We start from the raw sequence: 9,175 nt of genomic DNA on the forward strand, positions 1-9,175 counted from the left end.
CCCTTACCATTACCTTTCATTGATCATTTGTATTTCAACCTACTCAATTTATTTTAACATTTGTTCCCCCTATTATTGATTTGGTTGATGATTGATGATGAGTGTATAACTATATGGCTTTACTGTGTGTCCTGGTTTGCTAGCTGTCGGAATGCAATATACCAGAAACAGAACAGCTTTTAAAAGGGAGAATTTATTAAGTTGCAAGTACACAATTCTAAGGCTGTGAAAATGTCCCAACTAAAGCAAGGCTCTAGAAATGTCCAATCTAAGGTATCCAGGGAAAAATACCTTGGTTCAAGAAGATCAGTGACGTTCAGGGTTTCTCTCTCAAGTGGAAAGGCACATGGTGAACATGGCAGCATCATCTGCTAGCTTTCTCTCCCAGCTTCTGGTTTCATGAAGTTCCCCCAGAGGCATTTTCCTTCTACATCTCCAAAGGTCTCTGGCTGCGTGGGCTCTGCCATGTTTTCCAAAATGGTACCCTATTAAAGGGCTCCGGTAAATAACCCAACCTTGAATGGGTGGAGACACATCTCCATGGAACTCATCTAATCAAAAGTTACCACCCACAATTGGGTGGGTCACATCTCCACGGGAACATTCAAAAAACTCCTACCCAGCAATAATGGATGAGGATTAAAGGACATGGTTTTTCTGGGGTCCATTACAGATTCAAACCGGCACATGGTGTGACTGTGTGGCTGTGAAATCCTTGTGACTGACACTCCCTTTATCCAGTGTATGGGTAGATAAGTAAGAAAATAAAGGCAAAGGGATGAATAAATAATAGGGGAGAAAAAGGGATATGGGATATTTTGGGTGTTCTTTTTTATTTTTATTATTATTTTTTGGAGTAAGGAAAATGTTCTAAAATTAATTATAGTGATGAATGCACAACTATATCATGATACCATGAGCCATTGACTGTATACTTTGGATGATTGTATGGTATGTAAATATATCTCAATAAAATTGCATTAAAAATTAAGTAACTTAAGGAAAATGGAGATCTGCTGTATTTGTTGTACACCTAGTTTTGGGGCTGAGATTTACACAGATCCATCCAGAAGAGACTCTAAAAAGTCAGTGGTAACAGACTGAGAGCATGACTGGCAAGGTAACACACAAACCACTATCCTAACTTTCTGACAGCGCTACCAGCATTAAGTTCCATCAACAGCAGCTTGGAGATCCCAAGCCAGCCCAGGTGGGATGGGATGGTTCGCCCTAGTTGACTTACCTTGCCACTCTCTCTGCCTCACCCATCCTTAAAGAGAGTTGCCACAAGTGTCCTCTTTCTTTATCATGAAGTAAATTCCTCCTGAAAACTCTCTGTCCTAACCTGAAAGCTCCTTCATCTTCCAATACTGCCTGTGAGCCAGGGCTAGGACATTGCTCTGGTTTATTGATTCTATTCTCTGTCTACAGATAAGGTTGGTTCTGGGAGTTCATGGGGACAAAGGTATTTCAAATAAAACCAGTCACTTCTCTTTGTCCTGAACCAGGGAGTCTCCATTCCCTCCCACATACCCCGGAAGAAAACCAAGAAGGTTCTACCCTTACCTCTTCTTCCACATGTGTCTGAAGTCCCACCATTAGTCAGGAGTTTGAAGACTGAGTTGCTTTCTAGACATTCTCTTTTCAAATGCAGATACCTCTGGAGTGGTGGGGGCATTAGTGAAAATATTTCTTCTTGTGGATAGGAGAAATGGAATAGCACTTGGGAACAAAGGAAAGGTGAAAAGTAGGGGCAGAAGAGCAAAAGGGAAAAGAGAGATGAGAAGTGAAGTATATAACAATGATAAGAATCAGCACAGGCCAAAATTGGCCTTTTACCAGAGCTGACACTGAGCCAGGATGCCCCGGGGAAGTTGGATCTGATGATAAAATATTGAAATACTCTCCTACTAGTTGGCAAGTAGCTATCATCCAAAGGCCTCCGCTCCTAAGTGCAGCCACTCCTTCCCAGCTGCTCTAACCCCTGTCCTGATACCCCTCACCAACCCCACTTCCATATCCAGCAAACAAAAGGGATATTGCCAGGCTGCCAGAAGCCCCTAGGACCTGATCTAGCACTACACCCTCTGGGGCTCACTGGTTATTAAATATTTTAATATCACCTGCTTTCAACAGCTGTCAGGTTGACAATCATAGCAAATCTCAGACTAAATTCTGCTACATATTCAAAAATTTATTGGCAATGGACAACCAAGTTACTATCTAATCTCCTATCTTAAAAAATGTTTCCTGGAGTATCAAATGTAAAAGTCAAAATTTCCCATTTAACTACAGTCAAGTGTATAATTCAGTTGTATTAACTACATTCAAAATATTGTGCTACCATCACTTATATCCATCATCTCTACTTTTTCATCACCATGGACAGAAACTCTTCACCCATAAAGCTAAGACTCTATTCCTGCCCAACCTCTACCCTATCCACACCCTGGCAACCTATAAACTACCATTTGTCTCTCTGAAGTTTGCTTCTTCTAGGTGTTTCATATAAGTGAGATCATATAATATTTGTCCTTTTGTATCTGGAATATTTCACTCAACATGATGTCCTCAATGTTAATCCATGTTGTAGCATGTATCAGAAGTGGATTCCTTTTTACGGTTGAATAATATTTCATTTTGTGTACATGCCACATTTTATTTTACCCATTCATCTGCTGGTGGACACTTGGGTTGCTTCAGTCTTTTGGCAAATTGTGAATAATTCTGCTATGAACATCAGTGTGCAAATATCTGTTTGAATCCCTGCTTTCAATTCTTTTGGGTATATACCTAGTAGAGGGATTGCTGGGCCATATAGTAATTTTATACTTAGCTTTCTGAGAAACTTCAGAACTGTCTTCCACAGCAGCTGCACCACTTTACACTTTCACCAGCAATGAATGAGTGTTCCTATTTCTCTAACACTTGTAATTTTCTGTTTTTTAAACAGTAGCCATTCTAGTGGACGTGATGTGAAATGGTATCACACTATGGTTTTGATTTGTATTTACTTAATAGCTACTGATGATGAGCACCTTTTCACGTGCTTTTTAGTTATTTGTATATCCTCTTTGGAGAAATGTCTATTCAAGTCTTTTGCCCATTTTTAAATTGGGTTGTCTTTTATTGTTGACTTGTAGAATTTCTTTGTATATTCCAAATATTATTGGATATGTGGTTTCAAATATTTTCTCCCATTGGGTAAGTTGCCTTTTCACTTTTGTGACAAAATTTTTTGATGCACAAAAGTATTAAATTTTGATGTGGTCCCATTTATGTATTTTCTTGTTTCTTGTGCTTTGGGTGTAGTCTAAGAAACCATTGCCAAACACAAGATCCTGAAGATGTTTCCCTACATTTTATTCTGAGAGTTTTATAGTCCTGGCTTTTATATTTAGCTCTTTGGTCCATTTTGAGTTAATTTTTATATATGGTGTGAGATAGGGGTCCTCTTTCATTCTTTTGCATATGGATATCCAGTTCTCCCAGGATCATTTGTTGAAAACACTATTCTTTCCCAGGCAGGTTGGCTTGGCAGCCTTGTCAAAAGTTAATTTATCATTAGGGACTCCAAAGTCAATAGGACAAGCCCTTGATCTTGAGGCTTGCTCTTGTGAAGCTTATTTAGGTAGAGGATAAGCTTCGTCTATGTATAGTTATGTCTAAGAGTTACTTCCAGAAAACCTCTTTTGTTGCTCATATGTGGCCTTTCTCTTTCTAAGCCAAATTCTGAAAGTGAAATCATTAACTGCTCCCCTATGTAGGACATGACATCCAAGGGTGAAAGTCTCCCTGGCAATGTAGGATATGACTCCCAGTGATGAGTCTGGCCCTGGCATTGGAAGATCATCAATGCCTTCCTGACCAAAAGAGGGGAAAGAATTGTAACAAATGAGATATCAGTGGCTGAGAGAGTTTAAATAGAGTTGAGAGGCTTCTCTGCAGGCTACTATTATGGAAGCTTCAGCTAGATATTGCTACTATCATGGTTTGCCAAACTCCAACCCAACCATTCCTTCCAACCCTAAAGAACAGCTAGGGTTGAGATTTTACAAAGGTTCCACCCGCTATGATTACTTTCCGGAAACCTATAACCTCCAGATGGGTTCCTAGGCTGGAGAAGTCCTGAAATGCAGAGGGGCCAGCCTCTCCAGAATATCAACAAGTTCTAACCCCTATCCCACAACTTCTAGTTTGGTTGCTGCTGGAATGCGATATACCAGAAACAGAATGGCTTTTTAAAAGAGGAATTTAATAAGTTGCAAGTTTACAGTTCTAAAATTGAGAAAATGTCCCAATTAAAGCAAGTCTATAAAATGTCCAAATTAAGGCACCAACAAGAAGTTACCTTCACTCAAGAAAGGCCAATGGAGTTCACCCATGTTGCCAGGGAGGTTTACACCTCTGGCACCCCATAAATTTTGATATGTTGCATTTTCATTTCATTCGAGATATTTACTGATTTCTCTTGAAATTTCTTCCTTAACTCACTGGTTGTTTAAGAGCATATTGTTTAGCCTCCATATATTTGTGAATTTTCTGGCCGTCTACCTGTTATTGATTTCCAGCTTCATTCCATTATGATCCAAGAAAGTGTTTTGTATTATTTCAATCTTTTAAAATTTATTGAGACTTGCTTGGTGACCCAGCATATGGTCTATCCTTAAGAATGATCTAAGAGCAACTAAGTGATGATATTGTGAATTACTGATTATGTATGTTGTTTTATTTTGTTTCTTTATTTTTTTAATTAATAAATAAATTTTTTAAAAAAGAATGATCTATGAGCACTTGAGAAAAATGTGTACCTGCTGTTGTGGGATATAATGTACTGTAAATGTCTGTAAAGTCTAGTTCATTTATTGTATCATTCAAATTCTCTTTCTTTATCAATCCTCTGTCTAGATATTCTATCCACTGATGAGAGAGGGGAATTGAAGTCTCCAACTATTATGGTCAAGTGTCTACTTCTCCCTTCAGAGCTGTCAGTGTTTGTCTCATGTATTTTGGGGCACTCTGGCTTGGAATATAAATATTTATGACTGTTATGTCTTCTTGTTGAACTGTTCCCTTCATTAATACACAGTGTCCTTCTTTTTCTCTTTTAATTGTTTTACATTTGAAGTCTAATTTGTTATATATTAATATAGGTACTCCTTATCTTTTCTGATTGTTGTTTACATGAAATATATATTTCCAACCTTTCACTTTCAGCCCATTTTTGTCCTTGATCTAAAATGAGTCTCCTGTAGACAGAATATAGATGGGTTCTATTTTGTTGTTGTTGTTTGTTTGCCTTTGTTTTTTATTTTTTAATACATTCTGCCAAACTATGCCTTTTGATTGGAGAGGTTTTGTTGTTGTTGTTGTTGTTTTTGTTTTGTTTTGTTTTGTTTTAGGTGCATGGTCTGGGAACCGAACCCAGGTCTTGTGCATTTGATTGGAGAGTTTAATCCACTAACATTTAGTGTTATTACTGTAAAGGCAATACTTTCTTCTAACATCTTGCATTTTGGATTTTATGTCATATCTATTTTTTTTCTCTTTTTATCTTTACTGATAGTCTTCATTTCTACACTCTTTTCCAAACCTCTCTCTCTCCTGCTTTTTCCTATCTGCCTGTAGTGCTGCCTTTAGTTCTTGCAGAGCTGGTCTCTTGGTCACAATTTCTCTCAGTGATTTTTTTTGTCTGAAAATGTTTTAATTTCCCCTTCATTTTTGAAGCACAATTTTGCTGGACATAGAATTCTTGGTTGGCAGTTTTTCTCTTTTAGAATCTTAAATATATCATACCATTGCCTTCTCTCCTCCATAGTTTCTATGGATAAATCCACACATAGTCTTATCGGGCTTCCCTTGTATGTGATGGATTGCATTTCTCTTGCTACTTTCAAATTCTCTCTTTCTCTTTGACATATGACAGTCTGATTAGTAAGTATCTTGGAGAATGCCTATTTGGATCTATTCTGTTTGGGGTTTGCTGCACTTCTTGGATCTGTAATTTCATGTCTTTTATAAGAGATGGAAAATTTTCAGTGTTATTTCCTCCATTAGTCTTTCCCCACCTTTTCCCTTCTCCTTCTGGGACACCCACAACATGTATATTTGTGTGCTTCATGTTGTCATTCAAATCCCTGAGACCCTGCTCATATTTTCCCTTTTTTCCCCTAGATTTTCTTTTGTGTGTCAGATTTCAGGTGTCCAGGCCTCCAGTTCACTAATCCTTTCTTCTGCCTCTTCAAATCTATCATTGTAGATTTCCATTGTTTTCTTTTCATCTCTTCTGTTGTGCCTTTCATTCCCATAAGTTCTGTGATTTGCTTTTTCAAACTTTCTATTTCCTCTTTCTGTTTACTCAATGCCTTCTTTATGTCCTACCTCAACTCATTGATTTGATTTTTGATGAGATTTTCCATGTCTGTTCAAACATCCTGACTTAGTTGTTTCAACTCCTGTATTTCATTTGAATTGTTGGTTTGTTCCTTTGATTGGGCCATATCTTCGATTTTCCTAGTATGACTAATTTTTTGCTGGCATCTAGGCATTTGATTTCCTTAGTTTATTCTGGAAGTTGTTTTCACCTATGGTTTTCTTGCTGTATGGCTTTGTTCTCTATCTGTTCTTTGGCATTCAGTTCAGCCTATTCTAGACCTCTGGCATAGGCTCTATTTAACTCAGAATTTTTCATTTCTTGTTTTTCTGTTTCTTGCCCTGTCTATATGGAGCCTTTTTTTTTTTTTTGAGGAGGCCTCCTTTTATATTACAGACCTCAGTCAGATTTTCCCAGATTGGGCTGGCCCATGTCTCAGGAGGAGAGAGTAGCCAGCATCCATTTTCCCTGATGATGGGACCCAGCAGGTTGATGGGCTTTCCTACAAAGTCTCTGAACTCTGTGCTTTTCCTATTCTGCCCAGCATGGTTTCCCACCAGGTAAAGAAATGTAGTGCCTTTAACTTCAGCAGACTCTCCCTGCTAGGGGCATGGTTGAGACAGAGGAGAGGTTGCAAAATGGCTTTAATTGCTTCAGTTTTCCAGTCCTGGGGCCTGAATTCCTGAAATCCACTTGAGCTGAGCCACACCTTTCTCTTGGGGAAAATACACCCTTTATGGAATTAAGTCCTTTCACATGACTAGTTGTTTTGTCTCTCAGACAAGCTTGATTCTGTCCTTGCCTGGAGCAGTACTGGAACCTGAGAAGGTTTCCACTTCTATCTAATGAGGTGTTAAGTAATAGAAACAGAGCAAAAAAAAAAATCCTTTTCAGATCAGGACCCATACTCCTTGGGTTTGTTAGTCAAGAGCTTAGTTGTTATACGGTGATATATCTCCAGGCTCTATGTGCCCCTTTTTCTTGGGGTCCAGCCTTTTTGCAGTATTTTGTGCTGTCCAACTCAAAAAGGCGTGGGTTGCTTTTTTTTTTAATGTCAACCCCACTCCCTCTCTGCTGGGGCAAAAACTCTTAGCACCTTTAGCACTTATTCCAGATTTCTCTGTGCTAGAGGCCTATTATCAGTAGTCAGAATTTGTTAATTAATTTCACAAGTGGAGCTTGGTTGAGCTAAGCCCTTGCTGCTAGTAAAGTCTTTTTCCTTTCCCCTTGGGGGAAACAGCCTGCAGTGCCCATGGGGGAGGGGCACTGGCTTCCACGACTTGGGGTATTCACAGTTCTGTGTGGAGTCTCAGCTGGTCCAGCTTGTCCAGACTGGTATATGCTGTGTGTCCAGTCACTGATGTAGCCCCAGCAGTTGTTCTGTACTGTTCCTGGCTGTTTACTAGCTGCTCTGGAGGAGGAACTAAATTCCACAGCTCACTAAGCTGCCATCTTGCCCCTGTTGTAGATTTTTTAAGACTTATCTATCTATATATATGATCATGTCATCTGAAAATAGGGAAAGTTTTGCTTCCTTCTTTCCAGTTTTGATGGCTTTTATTTCTTTTTCTTGCCTAATTGCTCTGTCCAGAATTCGCAGTACAGTATTGAATAACAGTGGTGAAAGTGGGCATTCTTGTCTGTTCCACATCTTAGAGAGAAAGAAATGGAACTGATTTTTATGTGTGTAGCTTGCAACTTTGCTGAATTTGTTTATCAGTTCTATTGTTTTCTTGTGGATTCCTTGGAATTTTTTAATATAAGGGATCATGTCGTCTATAAATAGAGATAATTTTACTTCTTCCTTTCCAATTTGAATGCCTTTTATTTCTTTTTCCTGCCTAATTGCCCTAGCAAGGACCTCCAGTATAATGCTGTGTAGCAGTGGTGAGAGTGTCTTGTTCCTCACCTTAGGGGAAGACTTTTGGTTTTTCACCATTGAGTATGATGTTACTATGGGTTTTCCATATACATCCTTTATCATGTTAAGGAATTTACCTTCTATTCCTGTTTTTTTTTCCTGAGTGTTTTATTACTGTAAAATGCTTTGTTTGCATAAATTGAGATAACTGTGATTTTTTCCTTCATTCAAATAATATGGTATATTACATTGATTGATTTTCATATGCTGAATCATCCTTAATTCCTACGATAAATCTAACTGGCTTATGCTTCTTTATAATCCTTTTTATGTGCTATAGGATTCAATTTGTTAGAATTTTATTGAGGATTTTCACAGCTTTATTCATGAGGGAAATTGTTCTGTAGTTTTTTCTTGTTTTGTCTTTATCTGGCTCTGATGTTTGGCTAATGTTGGCCTCACAGAATGAGTTAGGAAAAGTTCCTTTCTCTTCAAGTTTTTGTAAGAGTTTGAGAAGGATTTATTAACACATTTTTCTTTAAATGTTTGGTAAAATTCGTCAGCAAAGCTATCTGGTCCTGGGCTATTTTTGTTGGGAGGATTCTGATAACTGATTTAATCTCTTCACTTGTTATGGGTTTGTTGAGATGTTCTATTTCTACATGAGTCGGTTTAGGTAAATTGTGTTTTTCTAGGAACACATCTACTTCCTCTAGATAATCTGAGTTGTTAGCTTACAGTTGTTCATTGTATTTTCTTATAATCTTTTTAAGTTCCAAAATCAGTGGTAAAATCCCTCCTTTCAGTTTGGATTTTAGTTATTTGTGTTCTCTCTCTCTTTTTTCTTTGTCAGCCTAGCCAAAGGTTTGCCAATTTTCAAAGAACCAAGTTTTGATTTCATTGATTCTCTTGACTTTTTCTTATTTAATTTATCTCAGCTC

The sequence above is a fragment of the Tamandua tetradactyla genome, chromosome 7, assembly GCF_023851605.1.
Source record: "Tamandua tetradactyla isolate mTamTet1 chromosome 7, mTamTet1.pri, whole genome shotgun sequence".
NCBI classification, from domain to species: domain Eukaryota; kingdom Metazoa; phylum Chordata; class Mammalia; order Pilosa; family Myrmecophagidae; genus Tamandua; species Tamandua tetradactyla.